Source organism: Garra rufa, chromosome 16 (genome assembly GCF_049309525.1).
Source record: "Garra rufa chromosome 16, GarRuf1.0, whole genome shotgun sequence".
NCBI lineage: Eukaryota > Metazoa > Chordata > Actinopteri > Cypriniformes > Cyprinidae > Garra > Garra rufa.
Genome location: NC_133376.1, coordinates 20068109 through 20085392, shown reverse-complemented (window position 1 = coordinate 20085392; position 17284 = coordinate 20068109). Strand labels below are relative to the sequence as shown.

Here is a 17284-nt window from a genome sequence, read left to right as displayed (position 1 = left end):
AAATCCAAAACTGTTGGAAAATTAAACGTTCCCCCCAGTGGCCAGAGCTGAAATTGTTTAAAACAAAACTAATTTAGTGTGGTTTCTGTCTAAATACATTTGATAATACACAGTGATACATAGTGCTTCTGTTCCACCTGTTCCCCTCTCTGTATTTTTATTCCTCAAAGTACAAAAGTGAATCTCCCTCTATGATAAAAAAAAGCAATTTCCCCTATACCAATTTTCATCATTTAGAAACCACAGGTTAATATTACATACTATTATGATCCAGGGTAGAAGTAGGAGCTTTAAAAAAAGAACAGAAATGAGAAAGGACAGAGCTCAGCAGTGAAAACAACAGCACAGCCTCCAGTCATGAGGAAAATATGATTTTAGCAAATGCCAATCAGATGCAGAAAATAGTACTGGTACTACTGCTGCTACAGCGTGCAAACCTACATAAAGTTACACTTAAAAATAAACATTCAAACTCAATGACAGGAAAATAAGACCATAAACAAGAACTTTGTCAGATTTCTCCAATAAACAATAGCTGATGTGTCCCAATTCAGAGGCTGCATTCTTTAAAAGCTGCATTTGAAGACTGAATGTGTCACAGCTGTACGATGAAGGCTGTTTTATTTTGAAAGCTCTTTAAAATTCAGTCTTGAAATTTGTACTTTGTTTCCCAAGCCATGAAGGAAACAATATACGGATCATTTGTGGCTGAGACTATCCGAAGATTCACTGTGCGCTGGTGATGACTGGATTTTTTTATTTTTGAGACAGAGAGAGAAAATACCAGATTACATTTACAAAGACTAAGATTCTATTTCATAGATATTATGAATTAAAATGGACCAAGGAGGCCATGTGTTTTATTTTCAGTCATTGGAATATAACTTTCTAAAAAGTCCAGAACAAATGTAATATGTGACAAATGCAGCTGTCACAGTTGTTGGTGATGAGTGAAACCCTCCAAAGGCTGAACCATCCCATTTACTAATGCTCAGTTTGACTAGAGGCCTTCGTAGATGTGGCCTTTGAGAAAGCTTGAGAAAGCCAACTTACTGAAACTCACTTCTTCTTCTCCTGAGATTAAATTTTAAAATGAGATTTAAATATTAAATCTCCTCCTTAAACTTTCAAGCTAAAACCACCAAATATAGGTCAGACCTTCAGGCTAACTGATCCAACTTACGGTTTTCGTAAACAAACTATCAAAACCACCAAAAATCCCATAGACTTTCATAGAGGGTGTGAAAACTTTTGTACAATTTGACTTATGGTGTATTCAAGCTGTCTATTGCTATAGCAAAGCCAAACAAGCTAGCCTAAGCTGATTTTAACAATTTTTTTTTTTTTTTTTTGTTAAATCAGGAGATTTTAAAAAAAAAATTGTCTATTTTTTTTTATTTAGTTTTTCCCCCGCTAATCTTGTTTTACCTGGTTTAGAGCTTTAATACCATGGTTAAGCTAGGTTTAGTGTAGCAAAACCATGGCTAATTTGTAGTTACACCATGGTTTTTTGGTATTATTTGTTGTGAAACCATGGTTAATTTTCAGGAGCAACATGCTAATTATTATAAAACATGTTAGCAACATTTTAACAATGTGCTAATCATACTAAAAATATGCTAGCAACATGCTATGCTAGCATGCTAGAACCATGTTAACCATTCTAGAAACATGTTAACCATGCTAGAAAGCATGCAAGAACCATGTCAATAATGGCAAAACATGGTAATAACATCCTAGCAACATGCTAGTCAGATTAGAAACATGCTAGCAAACTGTTAGTGACATGTTAATTATGGTAACAACGTGTTAGCAACATGGTAACAATCATGTTTAACACATGCTAACATACAAATCATGCTAGAAACATGTTACCAATATGTTATCAACATGCTAATCCTATTTAAAACATGTTAATCATGCTAGAAACACATTATCAACATGACATGCAAATCGCATTACAAACATGCTAGTAACACATTAATCATGCTAGCAACATGTTACTCATGCTAGCAACAAGCTAATTATGTTAAAACATGGTAACAACATGTTAGGAACATGGTAACAACATGCTAGAAGAGTGTTAACAACATGCCAATCATGCTAGAAACATGCTAGCAACACATTAACAACATACTAATCATGCTAAAATGATCTTTCAAACTTCGAGCTTTTACAGCTGCTTCCAATTTTCAGGCAAGGCTTTTTTAAGCCAACTCCAAAATTTGTTCTCAAACATTACTTACCTAGTTGGAGTTACTATACAAGAAAATAATTTCGATTTGTCTAGAAAATCCTCCTTGATTTAAGAATTTTTAGATATTTTGTCTGGAAACAAGCATTTTTTGCAGTGATTTATAATATAATATAAAATTGCAAGTAGCAAAGTATAATTTTATATTTTTATATACTTTTACTTCTATTTCTCCCAAGAAGCTTTAGAAGAAGCATTTGAGACGAACTTGATACCTCAAGCATAGAGCTCAAGCAAGTCTAATGAGCTGTGAAAGGGCGTCACAAAGCAATAAAACTATCCTTTTGATGGCACTATGATGTACATGCTGTTTTGTTTTTACTTAAACGGGTTAAAATGAATGAAAAATGAACACACCAGTAGTTTTATTTGAGCAGAGTTGAAGTACAGTGTGACATAAAACCTGTCGCTGTGCTTTTAACACCACCCTGTTGGTCGCCCCTGTTGCCTTTCAGTATAAAACAACCTAATTAAAACCTACTCTAATATATCAGCTTTTAAACACGGAGGTGTATTTTACAGCGTATATGTGCAAATACAACAGATGTACAGCTCAGGCACTGCAATGCACAGGTATGTGTTAATTTGCACGTCTGAATCTATTCTCACAGTATGTTAGGTGACAGCACACCACACTAGATGTAATCACACACGAACACTCACACCACGAACCAATAGCTGTTTTGATATTTCCGAACTCGTCTTTGCACTCTGAAACAACATCCTATTAACACTTTACCAGCGGCGGAAATAAGAAAAGTTTAAAAAAACAAATTTGAACACTCCAGACTTGAAAGTCTTAATACCAATTAGCCAGCCCAAAGAAAAGTTCTAATTGCGTGAGACAAGGACAATTAAGAGAGCACACAATGCAAACATGCAGCATGTAATTTGTAAGTGAGTCCGGACCGGTTGCTGGTTAGTTGAATGCTAATGTGTAAATGTGTTAGAGTAGGTGTTAATAACCAGCTCCATCTCTGTGACCCTGCCAGAGAAGCGTTTTTAATTGGCTGCCGAATCCACAATTAGGGGCATGTGTAGCTGCACCTGATATGCAAATGAAATGAGACTTATCTCATTATAGTTCATTTGCTTGGGTTTCTTTATATTATAGAGTAAATAGGTGAGTTAAATACCTTAATTGCACAGAGTAGGCTGGTTTATTATAATTGGTTTTTTTTTTTCAAATCTTGTTTTGTTCACTGATTTTGAAACATCAAAATGCTCTCAGAAGATGCTGTGAAATGTTGCTACCTACAAAATTATTAAAGTTCTTTTAATCATATATACTTTCATTTCACATAAAACACACCTAACATTCAGCGCCAACGCTCTGAGACTTTCATCATCTGTTGAGTGGTATTTATAGCTACATTTAGCTTTAGGTAATTAACACAGACAAGAGTTACATTTACATTGCATTTCATTACATTTCATTTTGCATTTAATCATTATCAAACAAGGAAAAACACAAGTGTGCACAATCTCTTCTTAAAATCCAAGTAATAATTCCAATGTATATATATTTATCAAGGCTCATCAGGGCTGCGTTTAGTGTTTAAAAATACAGAAAAAAAAACGGTAATATTGTGAAATATTATTACAATTTAAAATAACTGTTTTCTATTTTAAAATATTTTAAATAATTTATTCCTGTGATGCAAAGCTGAATATTCAGCAGCATTATTCCAATCTTTAGTGTCACATAATCCTTCAGAAATATGCTATTCCTTTTAGTATCAATGTTGGAAAGAGTTGGTCTGCTGAGTATTTTGTTTTATTTTATTTTATTATTATTTTTTATTATTTTTTAACTCGTTATTCTTTTTTCAGGATTCTTTAATGAATAAAACTTTTAAAAGAATTAATTTAAGCATTAATTCAAAATAAAAATCTTTTCTAACAGTGTAAGTCTTTGCTATCTCTTTTTTATGAATTTAACACATCCTTGGTGAATAAAATAGTTAATTTCTTTCAAAAAAAGAAAAAAGAAAAATTCACTGACCACAAATTTTAAATGGTAGTTTATATTGTTACAGATGTTTTCTATTTTAAATAAATGCTGTTCTTTTAACCTTGTATTTATTAAAGAATCCTGAAAAAAAGTATCACGTGTGCCAAAAAAATATTAAGCAGCACAACTGTTTTCAACAATGATAATAAATCAACATATTAGAATTATTTCTAAAGGATCATGTAACCAAAGATTTTGCTTTAAAATATATTCACACAGAAAACAGTTATTATACATTGAAATAATATTTCACAATATTATTATCACAATATATTATATATTTGTCTGTATATTTGATCAAATAAATGCAGTCTGGATGAGCATAAAAATCATACAAATATTCTTAATGAATAACAAGTTAAAAAGAACAGCATTTATTCAAAATATTTTTTTCTAACAATGTATGCTATCTTTATTAATTTAAGACATTCTGGGTGAACAAAAAAAGATTTTATTGATTTTACTAATTTTAATAAAAAAAAAATACTGACCTCAAACTTTTGAACATTAGTGTATATTGTTAGAAAACCTTTCTATTTAAAATAAATGCTGTTCTTTTTAACCTTTTATTAATCAAAGAATCCGGAAAAAAATAAAATAAAATCACGCACAACTGTTTTTAAGATTGATAATACATCAGCATATTAGAAATGATTTCTGAAGGATCATGTGACAATAAATACTGAAGTAATGATTCTGAAAATTTAGTTTTGTATCACAGGAATAAATTACATTTTAAAATATATTCACAGAGAAAACGGTTATTTTACATTTAAATAATATTGCACAATATAACCGTTTTTTTCTGGATTTTTGATCATCAAATGCCTTGATGAGCATAAGAAACTTATTTAAAAAAAAAAAACATTAAAAATCTTACTGATCCAATACTTTTGAATGGCAGCGTACAGGAATATATTGAAATATAGATAGATAGATACATTTTATAGGAAGCCCAATTTATGCTTTTGGATTACGTGTTTTTGTCAGTTTCTTTAGTTAAATCCTTAGAGCAGTGCTCTATGTGGCTGCCATATAAATTTTAATACAAGAGCACAGCTTGTATGAAAAAAAAGAAGCTTATGAAAATGCTCAAGGTCACAAATGACAGAAACATGAAAGGAAACAACATAATTAAACAGCTCCACAAGCATTTGGCGTATCCAAGGCAACATATTGACGTCCAACGTGCTTTAGTAAATAAGAATGTGGGTGCCATCTCATAATCTTCTATATTTATTATTTTTTAAATTATTTTTCTAAAGAAATTTAGCTCTTTCTTTGGCATTTCCAAAGTCGAGCGAGATTCTTTTAGGTGATGAATTACTTTAGTATCTAAACATCAGTGTGTAGGATACATTCTTACAACCTCCTTGTGAGAGAAGCAAGTCTTTTATATTGAACTTCAAGACCTAGAGACTCCAGAATGTTATTTTTTTTTTCTCCCCATTAATCTTGTTCTGGGCTCTTTTCAGGGCTTATATCCTCCATCATTTATCTGAGGCGACCAAAAAAGGAAAACTATTTTTAACCCTTTGAATCTAAAAATAATCACCTATGAAATATTCCCTTGTGCCTCTAGGCACCAGAGCAGACGACACTAGGCAGGAGGTGTCATTGAGATCCTTCGTAATTGGTATGCAAGGTTACCACAGTAGATTCTATTACACAAGTTCGTCATAGACCCTTAAAAGAATCTTCAAAGTTACAAGAACATAAGCTCGACTGATTAGGCTTCCATTACAGTAGCGTCCCTGAATCCTTCGGCTGAAGATTAAATATCCTATGGACTCCAGTCCCCAAAAGCAAATCCTCTCTCTCCACTTCCTTCCCTCTCATTTCCCTCTGCCAATCCTTTACCCGTGACACTGCATCTGTGGTGAAGGGCAATCATTGGGCAAGGATGGCAGCACTTTGAATTTTGTTCGAATAATCCTTTTGCCCCAGGTTAAGATTTTGTGGAGTGGGTTGTGTCTGTTTCTCAGTACTGAGGGACGACATGCTCTTGCCTTCCTGCCATAACTCCGTACCCAGCAAGATGAAAGTAATAGAGTGTGAGAGAGGCAGCTGCAGTTGTACACGATTTCTGGCAGCCCACCAAGATCAGCATGCTGAGCTGCCCAGGACTGCAGTACTTCCAGCACGCACGACTAAAGGTGGAGGATCTGCACGAGAGAAGAGAGACTACAAATATAATTTAGAAGAAGAGAAAGTGAGAGACTCTTGAAGCGAATTCAGATGGTGTTAGAAAGAACGATAGAATGGCAGAAAGATAGATGGATGGATGGGACGATAGATAGAATGACAGCACAACAATACAATAATACGATACTATGATAGATAGATATATAGATATACTGATAGATAGATAGATAGATAGATAGATAGATAGATAGATAGATAGATAGATAGATAGATAGATAGATAGATAGATAGATAGATAGATAGATAGATAGAAAATGATAGAAAATGATAGAATGACAGATAGAACGACAGATAGACAGATAGATAGATAGATAGATAGATAGATAGATAGATAGATAGATAGATAGATAGATAGATAGACAATGACAGATAGATAGCACAACTGAAATGATAGATAGAACAATACACTAAAGGATAGAACGATAGATAGACTGATACAATGATAGATAGAACAACTGAAATGATAAAACGATTCATAAAATGATAGAACGAAAACAGCTCAGCAAAATAGATTGTTTCTGAGATCCATTTGTACTTTTCCTTTAATTTTCTTTGCAGATTGTCATGTATCATGAATTAACAGCCAAAATGGCTGCAAAACTCCTGCAGATAGACACTGACCTGTAAAATGTCCCAGACTGATGATGGATCAGTCCAGCCCTGCACAATCAGTCCCATTTCCTGACCCTTCACACGCTGGTTAGGAAAGATAATGGCAGAGAATGGGTGATAAAAGGCTTTCGTGATAGCACTCCTGACACCTTCTCCTATCTATTCTTAGGAGATTTAGGAGATGCACCTCACTTCCTTTAACCCAGTCCCTAAGAGAAAAAAAAGTTCACCTCTCATTAGACCAATACTGACCAAATCCTTCCATTCTGGCTCCAGGCTTTTACACAGTTCTTAGTTTATTCGACCTCTCCTAAAAGACACATATATCAAACCGATGAAGCTGATTGCTCACTGCTCACTCTTCTCTTTTGGTTTCCTCAATACAGGAAATTGTAAGGATATATATAGTAAGCAAAAACTGTCCAACACAATCTACTAGAATTCAGAAGCACATTAAACTTTTGTTGATCAAAGACTAAACAACGATATTTGTGTATTGCAATCACATAAAAGACTAAACAACCAGAAAATCCCATTACTGCCATTTACCCTACATAGTCACCATACCACCAAATCCCTTCCCTGCTAAGTATAAAAATGCATCATTATTTTGGAGTTACGGTGATAATCAAGGACATGATGCACAGTCTTAAAACAATCTGTTTTCAAAGCCTTATAAAGATAATTGGATTTTTGTCAAGGTTTCAGCACCTTCACCATAAATCATCATTTAATTGGGATGGATTAAATACGTCACACGAGACACGTGATTACCAGTAACATATGGAGAGTAGTGGAGAGGTCGTGCCCTCTGTGCTGTGTGGCACTGTGGAAGAGACAGTGTTTGTAGGTGTCCCGTGTGGTATCTGATCTGTCGGTGGACATTAATGTCGTGGCAGGGAGGAGGGTGTGCCGCTGGGCTCTCGCTGTTTAGCAGGTGCGAGATAAAGACAGATGGAGCAAAAAAGGAACACAGAGTCCTTGAGTTTGCGCTCTCTCCATGTGCCTGGGCTTCACGGGGGACTTGGTCACCCCTCTCATAGTCCTTCAGTGTGCAGATGACCTTCACACACCTAGGCACAGACACACACATCCACAGAGTGAACAATAACCTTGAAAAGTATGGTTGGGATACATTTATGCACAATAAGAGTACAAGTATGGGATAATGCATGGCTTGCCTGCCATCCGTTAAAATCACTTAATGCATAGCTAGCCGTGGATTATCCCGCTTATACCATAATCATTTGCAAGCATTGAAAAGTTAAAGCTGTGTGCATCAATGAAAGCAATGTATTAATATAGGATGGTGATTAAACTAACTCGGAACTCCCTGTGCGTTAAATGAGCAATATCACACTCATAGCAGTGCGATATGGCTGTATATCGGCACGGCTGTGATATGGTCGTAGATAATCACAGTGTGGCAATATACTGCCATATCGCACTGCTATATGTGTTATATTGCATTTATACAACAGTTTGACGGCACAAGTGTGTAAATACATAAGAAACAACAATAGAGTGTCTTTAAAAACCCTATTTTGTGCAAAACTACAAATTCACAAATCACAAGGTAATCACAGCGTGCCGATATACAGCTATATCTCACATCTATGAGTGTGATATTGCGTTAATATTGTGTCTTGAAAATCCCTCTTTTGTGCAGAACTACTTCCTTCTGTAAAATTGAGCTTAAAAGCTAAGCCCAAGCCTCTGTTACTAATTCCAAAACGTCACTTTATAACTTGTAACAAAGGAACTTTGAGTTGCTTCATTGAAAGCTTGTTGTATTACTGTATTAAAAGCTCACTGTATTAAGTAGAGTATTATGAGTATACTGAGCGAGTGTGATTACCTGCATCTGATGCAGCATTCATTCTTCAGCTGAGTCTCTTATTCACGTCAAAAGTACAAAGGTAGCGCTCTGATATACAGCATTGAATTTACATAAACATGAGACTTTTCTCTGGAACAAATATTAGATTAATGAGACCACAGACTGCCCGTTAGATTTACCCATAATGAATTATATTTCATGTGTAACCAGTACAGAGACATCAGAGCCAGCGGTAAATTCCAGAAGATCTGGCCGAGCTGAGGCACTCTTGTGTGGGTTTGTGCGGGTTCCAGTGCAAAACGGATGCTGACAATTCAAAGCTCTCATTTCCGAAAACACTGACGCAAATTTTCAAATAGATGTAATCTTTATTAAAAAACTGCATAATTGAATTCTAAACAAGTACATAGATCTGAAGCACTCATGTCTGAAAACATCGAAAATAGATGTTATATTTACTAACAAACTGCATATTTGAACTATAAATAAGTACATTCTTGCCTAAAAACCTCTTAAAACTACATTCAGTGACATAAAAACAGTAATATTTATAAAATGATACTGGATTTGGGTGTCCGCCATGACACTCGCTGTAAGAAGTACCGCAAGCAGAGTGATATGATTACATACTGTGAAATGGCTGTTGGAGTTCTGATATCACTCTAATATCGCAATCCTATCAGCCAGTCAGATTGAAAAAACAAAAAACTGTTGTATAAATGGTTTTAATGCATATTTTAATGCAGTATTTTGAGGAAAGGGCAAAGAAAAAAAAAGATATCTACACTGTACAATGTTTTCACCAGATTCAACTTAAAAACCTAAGTTCAGCAGCTGCCTTAATTTTTTTTAAAACTACAAGTCATTTTAACTTATTACAATAAAAATTAGTTGATTTAACTTGTGAGTTGAAATGACTTAAGTTAATTTAGCTTAAATTTTTAAGGCAGCTGCTAAACTTAAGTTTTTAAGTTGAAACTGGTGAAAACCTTTTACAGTGTAATTACCACAAGAAATAAAATACTAATATGGGAATGTCTATTTTGAATAATTTGGTGAATTAAAAAACTTCACACAAAAAGGTACTCTAGGCAAGGCAAGGCCAGGCAAGTTTGTTTAAAGCACATTTTAGCACATTTCATACACAGTGATAATTTCAGTATTTATTTATTGTGAACTATATTATTTTCTCTGTTAAGGGCAAACTAAAAGCTATGATTTTTCAAAACAAATAAATATAACTCACTTTTCACAAAGACTAGAAATAATACCAGGGACTGGTAAAACATCTTTAATAACATTTTAATAACACACAACACAGGGGAAGCATAGATAGATTGACAGATATAAGCACATACTCCAGTTATGTCATCTGCTACTTTAGAAAAAAATGATAATTCATAATTTGGACATTTTTTTCCTCCCGTAATTCTGACTTTTTTCCCTCAGAATTGTGAAATACTGTATAAACTCAGAATTCAGAACTTTTTTCTTGCAATTCTGAGTCGACATTTCACAATTTGGACTTTTTCTCAGAATTCTGAGTTTATGGAACATAGATACGATGACAAAATGCTAGCTAGCCGGATAGCCAGCTAGCCAGCTAGATAGATAGATAGATAGATAGACAGACAGACAGACTGACCACCCGCTTACACGTGGCTACACAAATACATCTACTGTGGTAATGGTTTAGCAAAATCTCCACCAGCTGACACATTTCAACTATCACACGATACATAGCGCACGGCCCTACGGCTGTGTTTTCCTTTTCTGCACAGGCACTCGGGTAAAGAGTGGCACATTTTGTTCTCATCTACCCACACTTCCTCTCACAGTAAGGACACATAGACACACACTGACAAGCACACAAAGGTTTGAGGATATGCCACCTGTCAAGTATGCCATCTCCATCACTTTTTCCGCTACAACAGACACATACTTACGCAAACACACTCTTTTTATGTAACACAGTCCATTTCCAGCCCATGTGACTATACCATTTTCAAAATTCAAGCATCAATTTGGCGTCTTTCACATCGTTCAGTGCCTCCCGGCCGACAGACGTACATAGACACATAGAGGAGACCCTTGAACAGTGTAGCTTTAGCGTGGTTACCTGCTTGTTATGAAGAGATCTACTTCAGGGACTCTGGTCTGGTCTGCATGAGCGGCTGAGCAGTAGATAGCGCTATGCTGCACAGAGACGCTGTAAAGAGTTTGTGTGTCGCACGGCGACTTTGTCACGATCAGATGAGCTAATTAGCCTCAGGAGCGCAGATTAACAGCGCGTGCTGCAGAGGAGCTGAGACAAGAGCCAGTGCCAAGCCAGTGAAAACAGCTCTAATTAAAAAACAGACAATGAAAAACACTAGAGTTCAAACGGGAGAACAGAGCGATGGCTTTTGCCTGTGATCTTCAAAAACTTTGGGGGGAAAATGGTTAATATTAATTGGACTGGAAGTTGAATTAATGTAGTTATGCTTAATGTTTGAAATGTTTTTTGCTTCAAATTGCGTTGGTTAGAGCATATAGTCCAAGGTTATAATCTGTTTTTGAATATTAATATTTTTAGTTTTTATTTAGATTCGGTATAGTGTTGAAGTAAATTCCCAATGGTTATAATCAAGGCTCATCACACTAAGAACACTCTTAAAAATAAAGGTGCTTTAAAAGGTTCTTCACAGCGATACCATAGAAGAACCATTTTTGGTTCCACAAAGAACCATTCATTCAAAGGTTCTTTAAAAAACCTTTGAAAATCTCTTTCTTACCTTTTTACAATCAAGAACCTTCTTTCACCACATAGAACCTTTTACGAAACAAAAAAGTTTTTTATGGAACCATTTAGACAAAAAAAGTTTCTTCTATGGCATCATGCAACCCCTTTATTTTCAAGAAGAATATAACGATAATCATAACAATAACTAGCATCCACTCGGATGAGGATTGATTCTGTGGAAGCCTGTTTCCACCATAAAATAAAGGAATGAAAAAGGTAACAGCAACAGTTTTTCTTGCAATTCTGAGAACAAAACTGAAAATTGTGAGTTATAAACGTACAATTTTGATAAAAAAGACAGAATGAAGTCTGCAAGAAAAAGATATTTACATCTCAAAGGTCTGAAAAAATTCTCACTTTTTTCTCCTCAGAATTCTAACTTTTCTTCTTATAATTAAAAGGAAAAAGTCTGAATTGTAAGATAAAATCTCTTTAAGTCTTTATTCCATGGTGGAGACAAGCTTACATAAGATTCTGACTCGCTGTCAATGCTCTATTGTTCATCAGCTGGAAGAAAATCTTTCTGAACGTGATTCTAACAATATCATACTTAATAATTTGAAAAACTTCTGGAGTTTTTACTTGTTGAATATCCTCTTGCACTTAGAAATATGTGACATTACAAAAGTACAGTACATAAAATTGGTTACCGACTAAATTGGCAAACTCCTTTAAAAAGATACAAATATATCCACAGAATTTATAAAATGTCTTTGGTTTGGCCCATTTAAGAGAGTGCCATGCAAATTTGAACATCAAATATCACGCATTACTTTTCCCCCCTCTCATACACTGAAATGATACAAATACAGACAACTCTGAGCAATTCAAAAGCAAAATATACTTTACAGTGAAGCACTATTTGTACCTTCAAGAAGTTCACCAACTGCAGCCACAGATATTACCTGTGAATACACACCAGCTATTCTCATTTCAAAACTCGAGTTTGCTAAAGCTGTTCTGTACAGGGATATACTCTGCACTTGACTGGTAATTCAGGATGACAGCTCTCTACAGAATCTCACGGTTTCAGCAAGTTTCTAGTTTTGTCAGCTAATTCTTTCCATGGATGCCCTAGTGGGTAGTTTCAGTTCAGTCGCCTCCGTCAGTCTTCACAGGTTAATCCGACCCTAAAATTAAAATGCCAAATCAATTGTTTTTATTTTAAAAATAGAGACACATGTTTCCTCTCATTTCCTCATTTTGCACAAACTCATTCTGACTTCCCAGAAGTCAATTTGAGCAGTAGTAAGCCTACAGTCCTTATGGGCATGCTTTGTTCAAGCTCATAAAGTTGTACAATTCTGCCTCTTACTAACCTATTGATTGTGCTAAAGCTGAATGGCTGGCTCCAGTGTGATACGAGTGCGGATAATTGTTTCATTTCGTTGGAATTACAGAAATACTGAAGTGAGTCACACTGAAACGTCAGTCAGTTTGTAATATAAATTTATGTTCTGACCTCACATCATGCAGCTAAATTTAAAATCAACCGACGCCATTTACAGTGCATTTTACTTTCAAAAACAAGATATTTTGAGAACGCAGGGCTGAACTTGGATTCAAAAATAAATTGAAACTGAAAAGTGGGTGATCTATAACAGATGGAGTCAGGCTAAAAGTGAGTTTACAGTTGATTGCAGTCTTTTTGACCGAAAGATCTGTCTGAAAATTGTTAGTATGTGCTATTAGTCTGTTTTGGCCTAGATACAATGAAATAAATAAATACGGCAAGTTCCCTTACTATATACACAATATAAAACTGTAATAAACCTAACATGATATTTTATGTAATTATCCAGTAAATTACCTTTAAATGTAAAGATTTTGGAGATAAAAACAAACAGTCGTCTTATAATTTACAGTGAAAAAACATAAACTGACACTCCCACAATTTACATTTGATGGTGTTTAGTTTAAATAATGATGTTTCTTAATAGTCTTTGTCATTAATTTGGTACATTTAGGATTTGTGTTACATCTTTATTGATAAATTAATGTTTATTGCATAATTTTAGTGTCATGTGTGATGAACTAATTCATAATGTGTCTCTTTTATTATGTATTATTATGGTGGTTATCAGTATACATATACTGTAAAAAAAAAAAAAAAAAAATTCACACAAAATACACACTTTTCACACTTTTCACAAAAATATGGTAGCGACATTTTAGGTTTAGGTAAAAACTTAAATTCACAGGAAAAAATAATATTAACTAATATAAAGTTAATAAAACAACTTAAGCACTAATATCTGTTTTATACCATTGTAATACACTGATAACCACCAAACATTAATTTAACTACAAAAGTTGGAAGATAAAACCTAATGTACACAACCGATAAGAATAAATATAAGTATTTCAATGGAAATACATCAGTTGTTGAAGTGTCATGCAGGGAATTCTGGAAATGTCAATTATGTAAATTATGCGATGACTTTGTGAAAACTGAAGTTTTTTACTGTTAAATTACATCAAATATTATTCATCATATATGGAAACTTACTGTTAACCAATTAACAGGTTTTTATGGTAGTATTTTTACAGTCTTTTACTATAATTTTTTTTACAGTGCATGGTATATTAGTGCAAAATAAATGTTATTATTGCTTTACATAGAATATTAAACACTGTATCTGTAAAACATTTTTTATTAAAACTTTTTTATTGTAAATATCAGTTCTGTAAAACCTAAACTGATGAATTATACATGAAAAAAAAAAAAAACAGCAATCTCAGTTCAGTACAGTAAAGCACTTGTTTTTGTGACTTTATACTTCATAGTTATGAGCAACTTTTGCCAAGACTCTTGCAGGCACTAACCATAAAACTGGGTCTCTCATGAATGCTTGACAAAAATCAAATGACTTTAAGCTCAGCAACCCTCTCCAGAGTAAAGACAAGCTTGGTCCTCCTAACCCTCATGTACATATGATGTGAATGAACAGTCCGGGCTGATGAAAGAGAGTTGAATTGTCAGATCTGAAGGATCTGGTCTTTACACGTCTCTGCTGTCTGAAGGACCCAGCTCTTATTAAAATCAATTGCTAGAGAGCAGTAAATGCGAGACCATGTGTCACGCAGGTTGAATGCAGACCTCATGGACTGCTGGAATGGCAGTGTGCCGCCCTCAACTGCTGATCCAGGGAGAACAAAACTTCTAGACTGAAAACAGAACCCTTCATGCATTTACATGCCGTTCTGTCTCCCAGCTCAAACTGACGTGACATGAATACATATTGCATGAACTTGGATAACTTCTGTTCTGCTATGTCAGCCTACAGTAACTCAGACTCAAAGGTGGTAGAGGGACAAAAAGTATGGGTTTGAATCTGGCTAGATTTGCATTATTTGTGCTCAGCATCACCTATTGTACATCATATATCATCAACTACAGCATAAATGTTTGTATTTTGTATATATATATTTTTTAGTGTTAAAGGAAATGTCCATAAACATAATGGATAATGTCCTGGCAGAAACTACCAGCACATTTTCTGTTTCTTCTATGGATTTATTTAGTTTGGCATTAGCAATGCCACAGTAATGGATAAAAAAAAAAGTACAACATAAGTTGAATTTTAGTTGCTTCAGATAAATGTAGTGGTAAATTCTGTTACAGTATCATCAGATCTTATTACATTTGGCAGAGTTTCTGAGAGTTTCACAAAGGTATGTCTTGTATAAGCAATGCTTCAATGCTTCATTTTACAAAAAAGTATGAAGCTTGAATAGCTCTGCTGTCAAACATACGGAAATAACTACACAAACAATGTGTTCTTCATCAATATTTTGGTTGTTTTCAAGTGCAAATGTCTAAAGATTTTTAAATCAAGATACATTTACTTGAGAACAAAATTGCATTAAATAAGAATTCTTGGTTTATGAGAAATTTTTGAAAGTGAAGGGAACAAATATCTGCCAGTGGGCTCAGAAAACCTAATTCAATGGGAAAACAAGTGTTCATATCCCAGTGACAAAAGTTTGATCTTATTTTAAGCATGAACACTGATCATTTTATTCAGTTTTATGAGTACATGACCTCAAATATGTTCAGAACAAGACTTAATATGTTCAAATTGCGTCTCAAGTAAATGTATCTTGATTCAAGTTTTGATATTTGTATTGGGAAATGAAAAAATACTAAGGAAGATATTTGTTTTTTTTGCAGTTCATGCAACATTTAATGCCAAATTACATGAATTCAAAGCCTTGATTTGTGGATTTATGTCTTCTATGGTTTTTTGTTATTACACTTTAGAGCATGGCATTAGCAATAGCACATTAATGGGTAAGAAAAAGTACAACAAATGGAATTTTAGTTGCTTCAGATAAATGTAATGTTAAAATCTGTTTTAAAATGTAATTTCTTACAGTATCATCAGATCGTATTACATTTGGCAGACACCTTTATCCAGAGTTTCTTGTGTAAGCAACACATTAAGGCTTGAAATTTTACTTCCAACAGATTTCCAATACTATACTTCTAATTAAACCGCAAAAAAAGAAAGAAAAATATGTTCATCGTCAGTATTTCTGTCGTTTTCAAATGCAAATGTTTACTTGTGAACAAAAAAGGGAAAAAAAGGAAGTTTGTTGTCAAAACAAGAACAAACATTTGCCAGTGGGCTCAGAAAAATCTGATTAATTCAAAGGAAAAATTAGTTTTCATACATTTTTTTTTCTTATTTTAACCCCTTAGCATTCCTGTCAAACTTTTATGATTACCCAACCTCAAATTTGTTCAGAACAAGATTTAATGTTCAAATTGCATCTCAAGTAAATGTATCTTGATTAAATTTTTGTATTGGGAAATGAAAAAATATTAAGGAAGGATTAAGTTTTTTGCAGTTCATGCAACATTTAATGCCATTAATTTATGAATTCAAGGCCTTAATTTGTGGAAGGGAGAATGCTTAAAGATGTTTTAACACCTGCAGAAACACTGTTATCTCAAACACATCTCCTCTGACTACTTGAGATCAAACTTATTAATAAATTAATGCATATTGATAAAAGAAAACGAAAAATAAAAACAGAAAACTTGGCAAAAAGTTCCTTAAAAGTAAATACACCTAAATGTAATTATTTCATGCCACTAATAACATTTAGATCTGAAAGCTTATTGTTACTGAATGGCCAAGTTTCTGTCAAAGACATTAACATGTATCTTTACCATAAACACTTGACTCAGTCCTGTTAGTGCACTTATGTACATTATAAAAAAAAAACATTAATTAACACTGAAACATGTAACATATGCATATCCAGGGTTTTTGTCTAAACGTAGTTACCTTAGTGCATTATTTGTGTTATTTCCCTTAAATTAATGGCTTATTGAGTGTGTGGTTATGCACAGCTGATTTAGGGGCATCTCATTAGCTGGCTGCTCATGAAGGGGTACTGTATGTATTGTATGAGTTTAAGCACTTGTCTTTTTTTCAAATCTAATTACTCCCTCATTAACAAAAGTAAGCCTGACAGAACCTAACATTGTGTTGCATTAATACAGTTTGACCAACAGTGGAGAGATACACGACGTTTCACATAGTCACACTGTGGAGCGCTAACAAG

The 17284-nt window shown here is 34.0% G+C and overlaps 1 protein-coding gene across 1 annotated transcript in view; it reads left to right on the top strand.

Annotated features, from left to right (window-relative positions):
- LOC141288880 (complexin-1) overlaps positions 1-17284 on the top strand; it is a 62546-nt gene that overhangs the window by 30216 nt on the left and 15046 nt on the right. The gene's annotated exons all lie outside the window — the stretch shown is intronic.